This window comes from Nomascus leucogenys, chromosome 15 (genome assembly GCF_006542625.1).
Source record: "Nomascus leucogenys isolate Asia chromosome 15, Asia_NLE_v1, whole genome shotgun sequence".
Lineage (NCBI taxonomy): Eukaryota > Metazoa > Chordata > Mammalia > Primates > Hylobatidae > Nomascus > Nomascus leucogenys.
In genome coordinates this window covers 59139706-59157875 of record NC_044395.1, presented here as the reverse complement: position 1 = coordinate 59157875, position 18170 = coordinate 59139706, and the positions used below count along the sequence as shown (strand labels likewise).

At 40.9% G+C, this 18170-nt stretch overlaps 1 long non-coding RNA gene across 2 annotated transcripts in view; it reads right to left on the bottom strand.

The window, feature by feature from the left end:
- LOC115838576 overlaps nt 1-18170 on the bottom strand; it is a 60405-nt gene that overhangs the window by 41238 nt on the left and 997 nt on the right. For both annotated transcript variants that reach the window (XR_004033594.1, XR_004033595.1), the window contains exon 2: nt 15047-15144. This is a non-coding gene — a long non-coding RNA (uncharacterized LOC115838576). The remainder of the gene's footprint in view (nt 1-15046; nt 15145-18170) is intronic.

The window sequence follows — 18170 nt, the reverse complement described above, 5'->3', positions numbered from 1 at the left end:
CCGCACCTGGCTAATTTTTGTATTTTTAATAGAGACAGAGTTTCACCATGTTGGCCAGGCTGGTCTCAATCTCCTGACTTCGTGATCCACCTACCTTAGCCTCCCAAAGTGCTGAGATTGAGGCAGAAATTTAAAAATAAATATGCATTCATTCACTCCAAGAAAAGTAACAGGCAAGGCAAGGGTTAAAAAGAAAAAAAAAGTTTTCCTCGGCCTAGCAAGCTCACTTCAAGGACAGTTATAAGACAATGCTGTTTGAGAAGCCAAGGCCAAAGGAACTGGCTCCAGACATCCCTCCCCTCCAGAACAAGGTTGAAGGAAAAAAAAAAAAGAGAAAGACAAATTCCTTTACAGTTACTCCTTTCTCTGGCTTCTTAAGCATGATTAGGTTTTACGAATGTCTGTATTTAGCCAGTTCTTGTTTTTCTTTTGACACAGCTACAAGGCCACCAGCTATGCAAGGCCACAAGTTATGCACTATATGATTAACTGCTTTTGTTTTACTTTTATAAGTCCACTTATAAAAACCCTGCTCTGTCTTTGTTTAGTGCTCAGCTTTTTGGATATAAATCCACTCAGCCAGTGCATACCTAAAAATAAACATCCTTCTGTACTCTCATATTGGTCTCTCCATTCCTCAGTTTCCCACAACATTTCTTGGCGAGCCAGCCAGGAGTGGAGATGACAGGCTTACTATCTCCTTTGCCTATGGGGGGCTGGAGCCCTGGGCCAGGGGAGACCTATGACCCCAGGCACCACCAGGAGAACTTCAGCCCAGAGGGGAAATCAGCTCTCCGTGACCTGGCACCCCTACCCAGCAGCACAACAGAACCTGAGAGGAGCTACAGGATGATTCTAGAAACAGCATGCTTCAGGAATCGTGCTAAGGTTTTGGGGTCCAAGGCAGGACCCATCCTGTAAGGACAGAAAGGGAGCCTGATCACCTCCCAGGGTGTGCCTAATAGTCCCACCCAGAGAGGCTGGGGGCGATGAGAGTGGCTGTCAATTCAGATGAAACTCTCACCCCAATCAACACAGGAAGCAAGAGTGGCTCACTAAGTTGGTTAGGAAAAGGAAACTGGAGATGGCAAGAGTGGTTCGCCACCCCAACTAAGGAAACTGGAGATAGTGAGAGTGGCTCGTCACCCCAATTAGGTACACAGGAACTGGGAGTCGGTCCATCAGAGTTATGACTGAGTGTGGCTCTTAGAGTCAATTTGCTAGCCTCTTATGTTTAGCAAGGTGGTGGCGGCTAATGCCTTAACACAGGGAGGCCATCCTAGCATCACAGAGTCCAATTGTTTGGATAAGTATGCTACTGGGTGATGTTATGACCTTAGAACTTGAGTCAGAACTCCTATAGCCATTCCTTTTTGTTCATAAACATATAGAAAGAAAGGCTTAGTTATATCTGGTAGTCCTAAGGCTAGGGCCTGAGTTAAATCTTCCTTGATTTGTTTGAGTGCATTTTCTAATTAGTCTCCCAAAGGAGGGTTTTTTTTTTTCTCCCCTTTTTGTGGCTTCATATAACGGCTTAGCCATCAAGGAAAAATATGGAATCCAGATGCGGCAAAATCCTGCTGCCCCTAAAAATTCTCTTATTTGACATTGGGTGGTTGGGATTGGTAGTGCACAAACGTCTTGCTTTCACTCATAGCCAAGCCAGCATTCCCCATGACTCACTATGAAACCTAGATATTTAACCTCTTTATGGCAAATTTAGGCTTTCTTTTTAGATACTTTGTAACCTGCTTTCCACAGGAGATGGAGGAGGTCCTGAGTTCTCTGATAATAGTCCTCTTGGGTTGGGGCCGCCAAAAGAAGGTCGCCCGTGTACTGTAACAAGCACAGTTATCATTTGGCAGGGTATAGGCCTTGAGGTCTGAAGCCAGTGTTTCCCCAAAGATTGTAGGAGAGTTTTTGAACCCTTGTGGGAGCCTAGTCCAGGTGAGCTGCATAGATTCCTTGTCCCATTGAAATGCAAAAATGGGCTAACTGGTGCTAAGCGAATATAAAAGAAAGCATCCTTTAAGACTGTAAACCTAGTGGCACTTGTTGGAATAAGTACCATTAAAGTATATGGGTTTGGTGCCACTGGATGGATGGTCACCATGGCAAGGTTTACAGCATGCAAATCTTGCACCGGTGTCTACTCATCAGACCTTGGTCCCAGCAGCGGCTTTCATACTGGCAAAAGTGGAGTATTTCAGGGGCACTGGCATCGGATTAAGATCCCATGTTTATAGAGCCGTTCTAAATGTTTGCAGACACCCTGTACAGCCTTTTGGGGAACTGGGTACTGATGAACCCAGACCAGAGTTGCTCCCAGTTTCAGTTCAGCTACTACTGGTGAAAACTTACTTATAGACTTTACCGAACTGCCCCGTGCTGGAGGCTATCGGTACATGCCAGTGTTTGTTTGCACCTGTTCAGGGTGGGTTGAAGCTTTCTCCATCAAAACAGAGAAAGCATGAGAAGTGACTAAAGTACTGTTAAGAGATATTATCCACAGGTTTGGACTGCCTTTAACTTTAGAGTCAGACAGTAAGTTGGCATTTGTAGCTGAAATAATGCAAGATTTAACAAAACTGTTAAAAATAAAATGGAAGTTACATATAGCCTATCCGCCACAAAGTTCAGGAAAAGTAAAATGCATGAACTGGACACTCAAGCAGCTACTGAAGAAATATTGCCAAAAGACTCATTTGAAATGAAATCAGGTTTTGCCTATAGTCCTCTTCCACGTCAGGTGCACCCCCACCAAACAAACTCGGTACTCACCCTATGAGATTTTATTCTGTCGGCCTCCCCCAATCATAAGTCAAATTAAAGGAAACCTCTGAGAACTAGGGGAATTAACTTTAAGAAAACAAATGTGGCTGGGTGTGGTGGCTCACGCCTGTAATCCCAGCATTTTGGGAAGCTGAGGCGGGTGGATCACGAGGTCAGGAGATCGAGACCATCCTGGCTAACACAGTGAAACCCCATCTCTACTAAAAAGACAAAAAATTAGCCGGGCGTGGTGGCAGGCACCTGTAGTCCCAGCTGAGGCAGGAGAATGGCATGAACCCGGGAGGCTGAGGCAGGAGAATGGCATGAACCGGGGAGGCGGAGCTTGCAGTAAGCCAAGATCACACCACTGCACTCCAGTCTGGGTGACAGAGCGAGACTCTGTCTCAAAAAAAAAAGAAAAGAAAACAAAACAAAACAAATGCAGGCTTTAGGAATAGCCATGCAAGAGATCCATGGCTGGGTACAGAAAAGAATGCCTATAAGTCTAACAGACCCAGAATACCCCTTTAAACCTGGAGATTCTGTTTGGGTTAAAAAGTGGACTCCAACTTCTCTAGGACCCATATGAGATGGGCCCTATACTGAAATCTTACCCACTCCCACTAGTGTTAAAGTTGCAGCTGTTGTGCATTGGATCCACCACAGTCGACTGAAACCGACAACTGAAGACAAGTGGACCAGCCAGCAAGAACCAGATCATCCAACCCCGCTGATCCTGAGACGGGACCAAACTGCTGCTGAAGACGGCCGCCCTGTTCTGGTCACTCCAGAGGCTGATACGCACGGCTGAAGTTTGAGGAAACAACAAGCCCTGCTCTAGTCAAACACTGAAAGCTGACTAGTCTATGCACGGCCAAAGCTTGAGGACTCGTCAAGCAAGTAAATGTAGTTAGAAATCTTAGAACTAGTAGTTTTCCTTGTAATATTAACTGTTTTAATATTGTTCTGTCACTGTGCTCAACCTCCTCCCCCAAGTAAGGACCTCTTCTGTCCTTACTAGATATGAATATACTGTACATTGTTTTACTGTTGTTACCCCCCTTAACCATGCTAGAAGAAACACCCATAGAAGGGCGTCCCCATTGTACACATACTACATGGTCAGAAAACAGTATAACCAGGACTCTATTATACCATACTTATTATGAGTATACAGGGACTCACCTAGGAACTTGTACTTATAGTCAGATTACCTATTCAATTTATGACGCAGGAAATGGCCAGCTACCTAGGTGGAAGATAGGTCATGGAGTTACCGTACTCCTACTTACGTGCTTAAGTGTATCATAAGGTTACAGGCAGGGCTTGAGATCATCACTAGTAAAACATCAAATGCATTAGATTTACTGACCCAGCAAGCTACAAAAATGAGGAATGCTATCTATCAGAACAGATTAGCTTTAGACTACCTCCTAGCCCAGGAAGGAGGAGTATGTGGAAAATTCAGTCTGACTAATTGCTGCCTGGAAATCAATGACAATGGAAAGGCAATTATGGAAATAACTGCAAGAATAAGAAAATTAACCCATGTTCCAGTTCAAACGTAGAAAGGGTGGTCTCCAGATTCTCTCTTTGGAGGCTGTTTTTCATTTTTCGGAGGGTTCTAGACTTTAATAAGATTGATTCTGGCCATACTAGGAAGTTGCCTAATACTCCCTTGTCTCTTACCTCTCCTTGTTAGAAACATTCAATCAACTATAGAGGCAATAGTAGCTAGGCAAACTACCAGTCAGCTAATGGCTCTATGTAAATGTCAACCTTTGTCTACAGAAGAAAACTTGTCTCTTCATGTAAAATTAAATAATAGTGATGCCTCCTATTAAACTTCTTTTATAAAAGGCATCAAAGGGGGGAAACTGAGGCAGAAATTTAAAAATAAATATGCATTTATTCACTCCAAGAAAAGTAACAGGCAAGGCAAGGGTTAAAAAGAAAAGAACAAGTTTTCCTCGGCCTAGCAAGCTCACTTCAAGGACAGTTATAAGACAATGCTGTTTGAGAAGCCAAGGCCAAAGGAATGGGCTCCAGACATCCCTCCCCTCCAGAACAAGGTTGAAGGAAAAAAAAAGGGAAAGACAAATTCCTTTACGGTTACTCCTTTCTCTGGCTTCTTAAGCATGATTATGTTTTACAAATGTCTGTATTTAGCCAGTTCTTGTTTTTCTTTTGACACAGCTACAAGGCCACCAGCTATGCAAGGCCACAAGTTACGCACTATATGATTAACTGCTTTTGTTTTACTTTTATAAGTCCACTTATAAAAACCCTGCTCTGTCTTTGTTTAATGCTCAGCTTTTTGGATATGAATCCACTCAGCTGGTGCATACCTTAAAATAAACATCCTCCTGTATTCTCATATTGGTCTCTCCATTCCTCAGTTTCCCACAAGATTACAGGCATGAGCCACCATACCCGGCCCATTTTAACCATTTTCAAATGGAGAATTCAGTGGTATTAGGTACATTTATATTGTTATGCAACCATCACCACCATCCATCTACAGAACTCTTTTTATCTTGTGAAACTAAAACTCTGTACCCATTAAACACTAACTCCTCACTCCTCCCTTCCCTCATCACTTGACAGCCATCCTTCTACTTTATGTCTCTGTTCATAGGTATGAGCTCCCCCTGGCCCGCCCAAATCACTGATCTAAAAGGAAATGTCAAGCTGAGAACTTCTTAGGGCAAACCTGCCTCCCATTCTATTCAAAGTTACCCCTCTGCTCACTGAGATAAATGCATATCTCATTGCCTCCTTCGGAGAGGCTAATCAGAAACTCAAAAGAATGCAACCATTTGTCTCTTTTCTACCTATGACCTGGAAGCCCCTCCCTGCTTTGCGTTGTCCCGCCTTTCTGGACCAAACCAGTGTTCATCTTACATATATTAACTGATGTCTCATTTCTCCCTAAAATGTATAAAACCAAGCTATGGTCTGACTACCCTGGGCACATGTCGTCCTGAGACTGCGTCATGGGTGCACATCCTCGACTGTGGCAAAATAAACTTTATTTTTTATTTTTATTTATTTTTTAGAGACAGAGTCTCGCTCTGTCGCCCAGGCTGGAGTACAGTGATGCAGTCTCGACTCACTGCAACCTCCACCTTCCAGGTTCAAACAATTCTCGTGCCTCAGCCTCCTGAGTAGCTGGAATTACAGGCTTGTGCCACCACACCCGGTTAATTAGCAAAATAAATTTTCTAAATTAACTAAGACTTGTCTCAGATTACGGGGGTTAACATTTTGGTAACCACAGAGGGACTCTGCATGAAGGAACACTTGAACTTTGACAAATCTTTTACTGGTGTTTGGTATCAGCGTAAGCTAACTTTATGAATCGTTTGCTGAGGGCTGGGAGCACTCCTTCCAGAGAATCCCTGCTCTCCCAAAGTTTGGTTGAGATCTAAAGTTTATTTTGCTGTACAACTCCCTCTTTTTTTTTTTTTTTTGGAGTTTTACTTTCTTCCAACAAGAAAGCAAGTTTTCCTGCTTCCATGACAATGGAAGGCAGGTAATTCCTTTACGGAGTTTGAGCTTGCTTCCAACAGAAAAGGCTATTTTTTTTTCCTGCTTCTAGGACGGTAGAGAGTAGTCTTCAGCCTGAGACCCATCCCTAGGTAAGTAGCTGAATTGAGGTTTTGTCTTGGCTAAAGTTAACAACCAGATGGTCATAATTTCTCCTTACCATTAAAGTGTTCAGTAATCATGTAAGTTCTGTGATCATTTGTTTTGTTTAAGTGTTTTTCATTGTTGTTGTTTCTGTTTTTGTTGTTGTTTGGGTCTTTGTCCCATTAGGTTTGACCAACTCTATCAGACTTCATCAAATCTGAAGGAAAGTTCCAAATTATGGGGAAGAAGGCCTCTCAAATACTTAAATTCCCATACACACACAAAAAGGTGGTATGGTGGGGGACAAAAACTGCCAGCAAAAAGAAAAAAGAGGAAAGATTTTTGATTTTGAGTACTACACGGGCTTTATTTACAAGGCCACCTTTTAGCTAGCCAGGCCAATCTGAAAGAGCAATGGTTGTACTTCTGAAATAGCAGCAATTTTAAAAACAAAAGCAAAGAAACAAACAAAAAATAAAAAACAAAAAAATAAAGGTGGCAGCAGTGGCTCACGCCTGTAATCCTAGCACTTTGGGAGGCCGAGGCAGACGGATTGCCTGAGCTCAGGAGTTCGCAACCAGCCTGGGCAACATGGTGAAACCCTGTCTCTACTAAAATACAAAAAATTAGCCGGACATGGCAGTGTGCACCTGTAGTCCCAGCTACTCAGGAGGCTGAGGGAGGAGAATTGCTTGAACCCAGGAGGCAGAGGTTGTAGTGAGCTGAGATTGCACCACTGCACTCCAGCCTGGGCAACAGAGCAAGACTCCGTCTCAAAAAAAAAAAAAAAGAAAAAGAAAATGAAATACAAAAATTAGCTGGGCATGGTGGCACATGCCTGTAATCCTACCTACTCCAGAAGCTGAAGCAGGAGAATCACTTGAACCCGGGGGCAGAGGTTGCAGTGAGCCGAGATCGTGCCATTGCACTCCAGCCTGGGCAACAGAGCAAGACTCCATCTCGAAAAAAGAAAAGAAGATGAAATAGCACCAATTTGTCCCAGTTGAAATATGGTAATGAGATTTAAAAACTTCTTTTTTTAAAGGAGCTCATTTGTTAAAGTCAACTTAATTAAAACCTAACATCCAAGATATGTGTGTATATGGGTGTGTGTGTTTGTATTTAAAAGGTCTTCATGGTTTTTTTCTCTCCTAGGACCTTGTCGTTCTTTTGAGCAAGGTTTTTCTTCTCAGTTGACTGAATTCTGTTTTCTTCATTTCCTTCTGCTGTCTCTCCTTTCTCTTGCACCCTCTGCTGCAGGAGGGACCTGAAATAGTTTATGATAGCCTGGAGTTCCTTTAAGAAAGTGGAGAAGGTGCCAAAAGTATAAACAGACAAGCTCATCTCAGCTTTTAAACTGCTTTCTTTTGTATTGTGTTACATGGTTTATTGACTAAAATAGTTATTTGCAACAGAGGCTAGCCTTAGGTTTTTAAGGAAGTGTGTATTCAATACTGAGAAACGTCTTTGTTTAAAAAAAATTCTCTTTCAGTGCAGTGTGAAAACATCACTTGGTCTAGCCTCATAATAATTCTCCCTTTCTGGAAACCCAGGATTTGGTACAGGCTCTTCCTAGAGCTCAGAGATCCAGTTAAAAGATAGGTAGTCCCTATCCAAATAAAATTGGTCTCCTTATACAATCCTATGATAGATTTTTATAATTTTATGTTTGACTTGACATTTATCTTTAATCTCCCTCTAGCACACCAGACTTTTCCTCTCTGTACCTTATGATGTCAATTCTGTTATTTGATTTTCACCTGAGTTGTTTCCTTAACCAGGCAAATTTAAGGCTATTTAGCTGACAACTGCCTAGGGTTGTGAAACAGGTTATCAAGAACCTGAAAGTCTAAGATAAAAAAAAAAAGGTCTTTATGAATCTATAAGATGTACTTCTATCAGCATGCCTAATACATCTACGTATTTACATGTTGTGCACACAATATTTCACTACTGAAAATATATAAAAGAGCTAATTAATTGGCTTTAAAAAACAAAAGCGCTTACATCAGACACTAAAGAAAACAGACCAGTCAAATGAACTTTCAGGTTCACAGGACTTAAGTAAAATCTTTAATAAATAAGCTGGATTTAAAATTATTGGTAAAATAATATTAGAAATGTCTTAAGAATTTGCCAGCAATACATTTTCATTTGCATCTACTTATCAAGCAATTTTATACTTATCCCAGCCAGATACTATAAGGTGTCAAAATTTGGTATAGAGGTTACAAAACTATAAAACCAGCCCAAGATAGAATTATCTTTGCCGGTGTAATCTTTAATAAATAATACATTGATATTGGTTTAATAAAAAAGCTACATCTTGAATTTAGTAAGATTACCATACTTTTTTTTTTTTTGAGACAGAGTTTCACTCTTGTTGCCCAGGCTGGAGTGCAATGGCATGATCTTGGCTCACCGCAACCTCTACCTCCCATGTTCAAGAGATTCTCCTGCCTCAGCCTCCCAAGTAGCTGGGTTTACACACATGCACCACCACACCTGGCTAATTTTGTATTTTTAGTAGAGACAGGGTTTCTCCATGTTGGTCAGGCTGGTCTCAAACTCCCGACCTCAGGTGATCTGCCCGCCTCGGCCTCCGAAAGTGCTGGGATTACAGGCCGCCCATGCCCGGCCAGATTACCATAACTTCTAATCCTGTGGTGTTAGGCAGTCTAGTCCACAGGCAGTAAGAGGTTTCCTTTGGGAAGACAGTTACCATTTTTATTTCAAAGCTAAACTATAAACTAAGTTCCTAGCAAAGTTAGTTTGGCCCATACCCAGGAATGAACAAGGACAGCTTGGAGTTTAGAAGCAAGATGGAGTCACTTAGGGCAAATCTTTTTCACTGTCTCAGTTATAATTTTGCAATGGCGGTTTCATAACTTTAAATGATGACTATCACAGTTTTCATAAATAATCTAGGTGATTAAAATAAAATAATTAGATAAATGTAATAGGATACTTATAGATAAACTAGTCATAATTTAGAATCTACAGTTAAATTAAATTATAGGTATTCCATTATTTTGGTATTTTCCAGTAATAATATATTGTAGGAAAACGTTATTTCTAAAAAAAAGTGTCGCTTTTAAAAAGGTGAACGATTTTTGTCTAATTCAAAGCTTATTTAAAGGTCATGTATAAAACAAGGTAAAAGGAACCAGGAAATAAGAGACGTGTAAACAAAATTATAGAAAGAAAGATGTATTTTTTGGTAAGAAAGCTTAAAGAGAAAAAATTGTTTTTTTTTTTTTTTTTGAGATGAAGTCTCACTCTGTCTCCCAGGCTAGAGTGAAGTGGCGCAATCTTGGCTTGCTGCAACCTTCTTCCCACAGGGTTCAAGTGATTCTTCTGCCTCAGCCTCCTGAGTAACTGGGATTATAGGCGCCTGCCACCACGCCCGGCTAATTTTTGTATTTAAAGTAGAGATGGGGTTTTGCCATGTTGGCCAGGCTGGTCTCGAACTCCTGACCTGAGGTGATCTACTAGCCTTGACCTCCCAAAGTGCTGAGATTACAGGCATGAGTCACTATGCCCAAATGGGAAATAATTTTATATGAAAAATAATCTTGTACGGTAAATTTAGACCAAGAATAAAATGACTGGTTGTATAAGAAAGAAAGATGTTCAGAACAAACCAAAAAGTACAAGCATGTCATGAATGGTCTGTATAAGTCATAATAAAAGGATTTACCTAAAAAAATCAAAAACTTTTATATGATCAAGTCGTCTATAATTAAAGGAAAATTATAATGGGTTCTTCTAGACATTGGGTGTGATGTAATGAAACACACACACTAAAGAATTCATTACAACAATAAAATTTCCTTAAGGGATTGATTACCTCTTAATAAATTATAAAGATTTTAATTTTTTTTTATTATACTTTAGGTTTTAGGGTACATGTGCACAATGTGCAGGTTTGTTACATATGTATCCATGTGCCATGTTGGTTTGCTGCACCCATTAACTCGTCATTTAGCATTAGGTATATCTCCTAATGCTGTCCCTCCCCCCTCCCCCCACCCCACAACAGTCCCCGGAGTGTGATGTTCCCCTTCTTGTGTCCATGAGTTCTCATTGTTCAATTCCCACCTATGAGTGAGATTTTAATTTTTTTAACCCAAGGTTCGACTTTTATTGCATCACGCTGTTTTCAGTTTTCTTTCCCCTTTTAAAAGGTGCAAAATTATAACACTCGCCTTCAACTCATTTTCAGCTCATATACGTTTTTTTTTCCCTCAAGTTCTGTTTGTTGTGGCCTGATGCTAACAATATTTTCTTAAAGATCTAAAGGAAATCTTTTCTTCCAACGTAATTTTCTGTACACTGCAGAAGATCTTTTCTTTTGCCTTGTGGTAACTAGCCTAATAAATTTTACATTTTATCAAAATAATTCCTATGCTATTACTATTGTTTTGGTTTGCTTAGGAAAAAAATGAGATTAAAAATTTTTAATTAAGATTATTACATCCATAAATTAACCATTAATGTCAAAGGCACATTGATGCAAGACCAGAATATGTGCCACTGTGTCAGATTAACAAGGTTTTCTTGAAGCATTAACTCCTTAGTAAAGGTTATAAAACGCTTGTTGAAGTTATATCTTACAATCAAGATTAAAATGTTATAGAGTGTTTATACAATTTTGAAAAACAAATTTGACTGGCTTCATGCCGTTCTTTTTTTATTTTTTGAGACGAAGTCTGTCACCCAGGCTGGAGCACAATGGTGTGATCTTAGCTCACTGCAACCTTTGCCTCCTGGGTTTAAGTGATTCTCCTGCCACAGCCTCCTGAGTAGCTGGGATTACAGGAACCCACCACCATGCATGGCTAATTTTGTTTCTTTCTTTGTTTTGTTATTTTGAGACAGAGTCTGGCTCTGTCACCAGGCTGGAGTGCAATGGCACGATCTCGGCTCACTGCAACCTCCGCCTCCCAGGTTCAAGTGATTCTCCTGCCTCAGCCTCCCAAGTAGCTGGGACTACAGGCACATGCCAACAGGCCCAGCTAATTTTTTAATTTTTTAGTAGAGACGGGGTTTCACCATGTTAGCCAGGATGGTCTCGATCTGACCTTGTGATCCACCCGCCTCAGCCTCCCAAAGTGCTGGGATTAAATTTTTTGTATTTTTAGTAGAGATGGGGTTTCAGTATATTGGTCAGGCTGGTCTTGAACTCCTGACCTCCAGTAATCCACTCCCCCCCTCCACCTTGGCCTCCCACAGTGCTGGGATTACAGGTGTGAGCCACTGCACCCAGCCTGTGCTGTTTTTGTCAGGCTTATTGTTTGGAAAACTAAATATCCTCTCTCAAAGAATGAAGGTTTTCACCCTTTCTTTGAAATCCCTGAATTATCACTTTGGTTAAATGAATAACTTATTTAACAATGACCTGTGATCCTATTTTGTGATATCAAGTGTTTTAAACCTTTGACATTTGACAAACTTTCCAAAATCAAATTATAAATTATGTCTTTTTCTGATTTAATTAATCCTTTAAGGTATTATTTATAGGTTCCCCGAAGTCCAAAAATGACACATTTGGCTTATCTGGTATAAAAATTATACAGGAATCATTGTCACATATAAAATAGTGTTTGGTTTTCTTTGGGCTACATTTATATAAATATGTTATTGGTATGTGTTCCAAAATTATGGGAAACTCCTATAATTATGACTAAGTGTACATAGTGAGAGACATCTAGTGATATAACTTAGTGTACCTTATCAGTAATAATTATAATTCCTATGTTAAATTATTGTGTGCCACAGAGGTAACAAATGTCCTTGTCAATTGTGTCTTTGACTACGGCTGCTCTAAAACTGTTTGTCATCCACAGACAATTGTTGTCTTGTTTTGGCCCTCTTTAGAGGTGGTTTTATAGTCTGCTATAGAACTCTAACAGGTGTTCTTAAATGCAGGTTTCTGATAACTTTGGAAATTGTGACATTAGAAGAGAGGAAAAAAGAAACTTTCAGGACTCTCATGGAGAGCTGAAATGTTCAAGAATATCAAGCAGAACAGGAGTTAATTGCATAAACTGAACTGATAGAAGACTAAAGTAATCTTTTTGACTTTTGCTTTAAATGTTGCTGATTCTTTGTTTTTTTTCAGAGTCAAGGAAACTTTTCTTTTTTTTTTTTTTTTTTTGAGATGGAGTCTCGCTCTGTCGCCCAGGCTGGAGTGCAATGGCGCAATCTCGGCTCACTGCAAGCTCCACCTCCCGGGTTCACGCCATTCTCCTGCCTCAGCCTCTCCAAGTAGCTGGGACTACAGGCGCCCGCCACCACGCCCGGCTAATTTTTTGTATTTTTTAGTAGAGACGGGGTTTCACCGTGGTCTCGATCTCCTGACCTCATGATCCACCCGCCTCGGCCTCCCAAAGTGCTGGGATTAAAAGCGTGAGCCACCGCGCCCGGCAAGGAAACTTTTCTTTTGAGCTATTGACAGCTTTTAACAATTTGGTATACTCCTATAATTTGGAGCACATTTGTTTCTCTCTACCTGATTTCTCCAGAACTTGGGAATTATTTTTGAGCATGCTTAACCGATGGCAATACTGTAATTTGCATAAGCATAGTAAGAATCTGTTTTCATTTTGCAATAGGACTCAAATGGAGAAACTAGTTATTTTACCAAGGCTCTGACTGGAATGGTGTGCTTTCCTTTAAGGAATCAAACTCGACTTACGGAGCCAATAAAGCCCCTTGGGGAAGCTGGCCTCATACCTTCCCTGTACAGGGTTCCTGACCTGTGGTAAGTAAAGAATGTCACTTTCTGACAGGCCCAGGAGCCCCAGGTTTACTTTGGAACCTCAAGAGCAGAGGATCATCCAACTTATAGATATTTAATAGCACAAATCCATGGCTGGGCTGGGCTTTAAATAAAGGTCTTAGCCGGGTGCAGTAACTCACACCTGTAATCCCAGCACTTTGGGAGGCTGAGGCGGGTGGATTATTTGAGGTCAGGAGTTCAAGACCAGCCTGGCCAAGATGGTGAAATCCTGACTCTACTGAAAACACAAAAATTAGCCGGGCATTGTGGCATGCACCTATAATCCCAGCTACTTGGGAGGCTGAGGCAGAAGAATAGCTTGAACCTGGAAGGCAGAAGTTGCAGTGACCCAAGATCGTGCCACCGCACTCTAGCTTGGGTGTCAGAGTGAGACTCTATCTCAAAAAAGAAATTATAAAAAATTTAAAAAGATCTTATCTAAGATTCCTTCTATAGAACAAAGTTCCATCAAAGCCAATTTAAAAGTGTATTTTAAACATAATTATTCTTGCTGCATTCTATACAAATAATTAGGCCAAGTATAATAAAGGATATCAGTCCTACCATGACTTTAGTAAAAATGGGAAACTGGAGAAAGAAAAATTATGTTTTGAAAACTGTAGTATACCTGTTGTTAGATTCTAGACTTGCCTAATGTTTTTCAGTTTTCATTATTTTTGTACCATTTGGACAGAATTCTAATTTTTTTTTAGCTACACGTCTTCAAAATAAGGTTTTCAATTTTTCTTCTTTTTTCCCCCATTTTTTCTAGTTTGAAGTCATGGAAAACTAAGCTGTGCTTTCTTTTTGTTATTTTTGAGACAGAGTCTTGCTCTGTCACCCAGGCTGGAGTGCAGTAGCATGATCCCAGCTCACTGCAACCTTTGCCTCCTGGGTTAAAGCAATTTTCCTGTCTCAGCCTCCTGAGTAGCTGGAATTATAGGCACCTGCCACCACGCCCAGCTAATTTTTGTATTTTAGTGGAGACCGAGTTTCACCATGTTGGCCAGGCTGGTCTCAAACTCCTGACCTCAAGTGATCCACCCACCTCGGCCTCCCAAAATTCTGGGATTATAGGGGTGAGCCACCATGTCTGGACTAAGTTGTGCTTTCTTATTTATTTTTATTTTTTTCAGATAGAGTCCTGCTCTGTCACCCAGACTGGAGTGCAGTGGGGCAATCTCAGCTCACTGCAACCTCCACCTCCTAGATTGAAACAATTCTTCTGCCTCAGCCTCCCGAGTAGCTGGGATTACAGGTGTGCACCACCATGCCCGGCTAGCTGTGCTTTCTTAAAGCCCTGCAAACTGAAGCCAGACAACTTAAACTTCAGAAGAAAATAACAGCAACCTATTTACATACATAAGCCACTTTCATACTTGCCTACTGATGTATGGACTTCAGAGTAATCCAGCCTATAACGATTTTACAGGATTGTTCTTTTGTTTGTTGTTTTTCTCCCTTGCTCCCCGTTTTCTTTTCATAGGACATGAGACTTCACAACCTTCTAAAAATGAACTTTCCTAATAACTCAGGACCTACTTGTCTAGGAATAAACCATCCTAGCCATGACAGATCAGACAAAACCTGAGACTACAAACTCATTTTCTTCTAAAATGCTTTTTCCAAAAGATTTTTAAAAAGAAAAGTGGGATATGTGAAAGGAAAATACCTTATGCCCCCCAAAATCACTAAGCTAAAGGGAAAAGTCAAGCTGGAAACTGCTTAGGGCAAATCTGCCTCCCATTCTATTCAAAGTCACCCCTCTGCTCACTGAGATAAAAACATATCTGACTGCCTCTTTTGAGGAGGCTAATCAGAAACTTAAAACAATGCAACCATTTTTCTCTTACGTACCTATGAACTGGAAGCCCCCTTCCTGCTTCAAGATGTCATGCCTTTCCAGACTGAACCAATGTTCTTCTTACATATATTGATTGATGTCTCATGACTTCCTAAAATGTATAAAACCAAATTGTGCTGTGACCACCTCGGGTAAATGTCATCAGGACTTTCTGAGGCTGTGTCATAGGCATGCATCCTCAACCTTGGTGAAATAAACTTTCTAAATTAACTGAGACATGTCTCAGATTTTTGGAGTACACATCTGATAAAACACAATGAGAAAAATATGGCATCACTTCTGTGATATTCCTGCTAAAGATGCATACCCTGTGAGGCTGCATTGAGCCACGATCACGCCCCTGCACTCCAGCCTGGGCAACACAGTGAGACTCTGTCTCAAAAAAAAAAAAAAAAAAAAAAAGACACAACCTGAAACTAGTATCTAGGAAACATTAGGCAAACTCAAATTCAAGGAGATTTTACAAAATAATTGATCTGTAACCTCAAAATTGTCCAGGTGATGAAAGTCAAGGAAGAGCTGGGGAACTTTTCTAGATTGAAGGAAACTCATGAGACATGACACTAAATGCAATGTGCAATTCTGAATTGGATCCTTTTGCCAAGAAGTACAATGTTGGGACAACTGGCAAAACTTGAATGGGATCTGAGGAGTAGATGGTAGTAACAATGTTAATTTCCTGATTTTGATAGTCTTATTATGGCTATGTAGGACACAGTTGTTTAAGAAAATACACCCTAAAATGTTCTGAGTAATTGGTCATAATATCAACAATTAATTTTCAAATGGTTCAGGAAAAAAAATTTTTGTACTATACTTGCAACTTTTCTGAAAACCTCAGATTATTTCAAAATAAAATATTTTTAAAATGCAATTACTTAAATTCTTCCCATGTTTCTTCCCACGTAAACGTCAAGCCAAAGGACATGGCTTCAGAAGCTTTTTTTTTTTTTTTTTTTTTTTTTGAGATGGAGTCTCACCATGTTGCCCAGACTGGAGTTTAGTGGCACAATCTTGGCTCACTGCAACCTCCACCTCCTGGGTTCAAGCAATTCTCTTGCCTCAGCCTCCCGAGCAGCTGGGACAACAGGCATGTGCCAACACGCCTGGCTAATTTTTGTATTTTTAGTAGAGACGGGGTTTCACCATGTTGGCCAGGCTGGTCTCGAACTCCTGACCTCAGGTAATCCACCCACCTCGGTCTCCCAAAGTGCTGGGATTACAGGCGTGAGCCACCGCGCCTGGCACAGAAGCTCTTAAATGTTTTATCTCCTCACAGATGTTAATGAAATGCAATTCTGAATTTTGGCGGGGGTTTTTTTTTTTTTTCTTCATTTCTCTTTGTCTTGTCTGAAGCTTCAGTGCAAAATCCATGATTATTGAACTATCATCTATTTTACCTCCATTTTTATATATTAAACCTTATTAAGCACTACTATGTGCTGGGCCATGTACTAAATCTTTTTCAGGCATTATTTCTTTTAACCTTGATCTCTTGCTACTTCCCCCTTCATACTCCAGCCTAGACCATGGGGACTCCTCTAGGCTTTCTCTGTTTGCAAAATGCAGTGCCTCTGCCTCTCTTCTTTCTCCCTCTTCTCTTCACCCCTTAACTCCTATTTATTCTTCAGGTTTCAGCTAGGATGATACTTCCTCCAAGGAGCCTTTCCTTAAGTCTGAGTGGGGGCCCCTCCCTATGCCCAGGCCTCTCTTCTTTTACCATTGTACTTTTACACTATATTTTAATTTTGTTTTCTGTTCCCTCTTCTATGCTAATTCAAGAGCGAGGACTGTTTTTACTGCTGTTTTACCAAAGCTAACAGAGGTCTTCGTCCATGATGTCACTCTCAAGAGATTTTAATTAGTGATTTCTTGCTTCTGAAAATAGGAAGGTTGATTTGATGTAAAATATCCAATCAGTAGCAATTAATTATGTTAATTTTGCCCTTGTTCTTTAATTAAAACAATGTCCAAAGTCCTTTTAATGACAATGTGTATTATGACGATACTAAAATTTCTTACCAAAGTCCAAAACACTGGTTTTCTCCATGACTCCTCCAGGTAAAAGTGAATTATCAGCAGAGCAGTAAATAAAATACACTCACATTAATCCTCAAGTGACTTCTAGTCTAGGGGAGGACTGAAAGGGTTACATTCATAGGATTGATTTAAAGGCAACTTCTTTAAACAGCAGTGACTTAAAAATAATTCTAATTGCCGGGCGCGGTGGCTCACAGCCTGTAATCCCAGCACTTTGGGAGGCCAAGGCGGGCAGATCACGAGGTCAGGAGATCAAGACCATCCTGGCTAGCACAGTGAAACGCCATCTCTACTAAAAATAAAAAATAAAAAAACAGCCGGGCGCGGTGGCAGGTGCCTGTAGTCCCAGCTACTCGGGAGGCTGAGGCAGGAGAATGGCGTGAATCTGGGAGGAGAGTGAGCTGAGATCGCGCCACTACACTCCAGCCTGGGAGACAGCGAGACTCTGTCTTAAATAATAATAATAAATAATTCTAATTTACTGTAAATTCTTTCTGGCCAGGCAATCAACAGAAAGAGAAAAGGTCTTGATTTTCTACTAGTTTGTGTCTTGTGAAAGAATCTTTTTTTTTTGAGACGAAGTCTCACTCTGTTGCTCAAACTAGAGTGCAGTGGCGCTGTCTTGGCTCACTGCAACCTCCATCTCTCGGGTTCAAGGGATTCTCTTGCCTCAGCCTCCCGAGCAGCTGGGACTACAGGTGCGCACCACCATGCCCAGCTAATTTTTGTATTTCTAGTAGAGACGGGGTTTCACTGTGTTGGCCAGGCTGGTCTTGAACTCCTGACCTCGTTATCCACCCTCCTCGGCCTCCCAAAGTGCTGCACCCACAGTGGGCCACCCCAGGGGACGAGCTGTTGGGACTGGGATGTGGTGGCAAGAGCCGTGCACTCTGGCTGCTGAAACCTGCTGTTTCCACTGTAAGCTACCACTTAGTGAATATTTTCTACGTATTGGGAACTGTACTAAGTGGCTTTCATGTTTTGTTTTTGTTTGATTGGTTTTTTGTTTTTGTTGTTGTTGTTTTTGAGACAGAGTTTCGCTCTTGTTGCCCAGGCTGGAGTGCAATGGCGCGATCT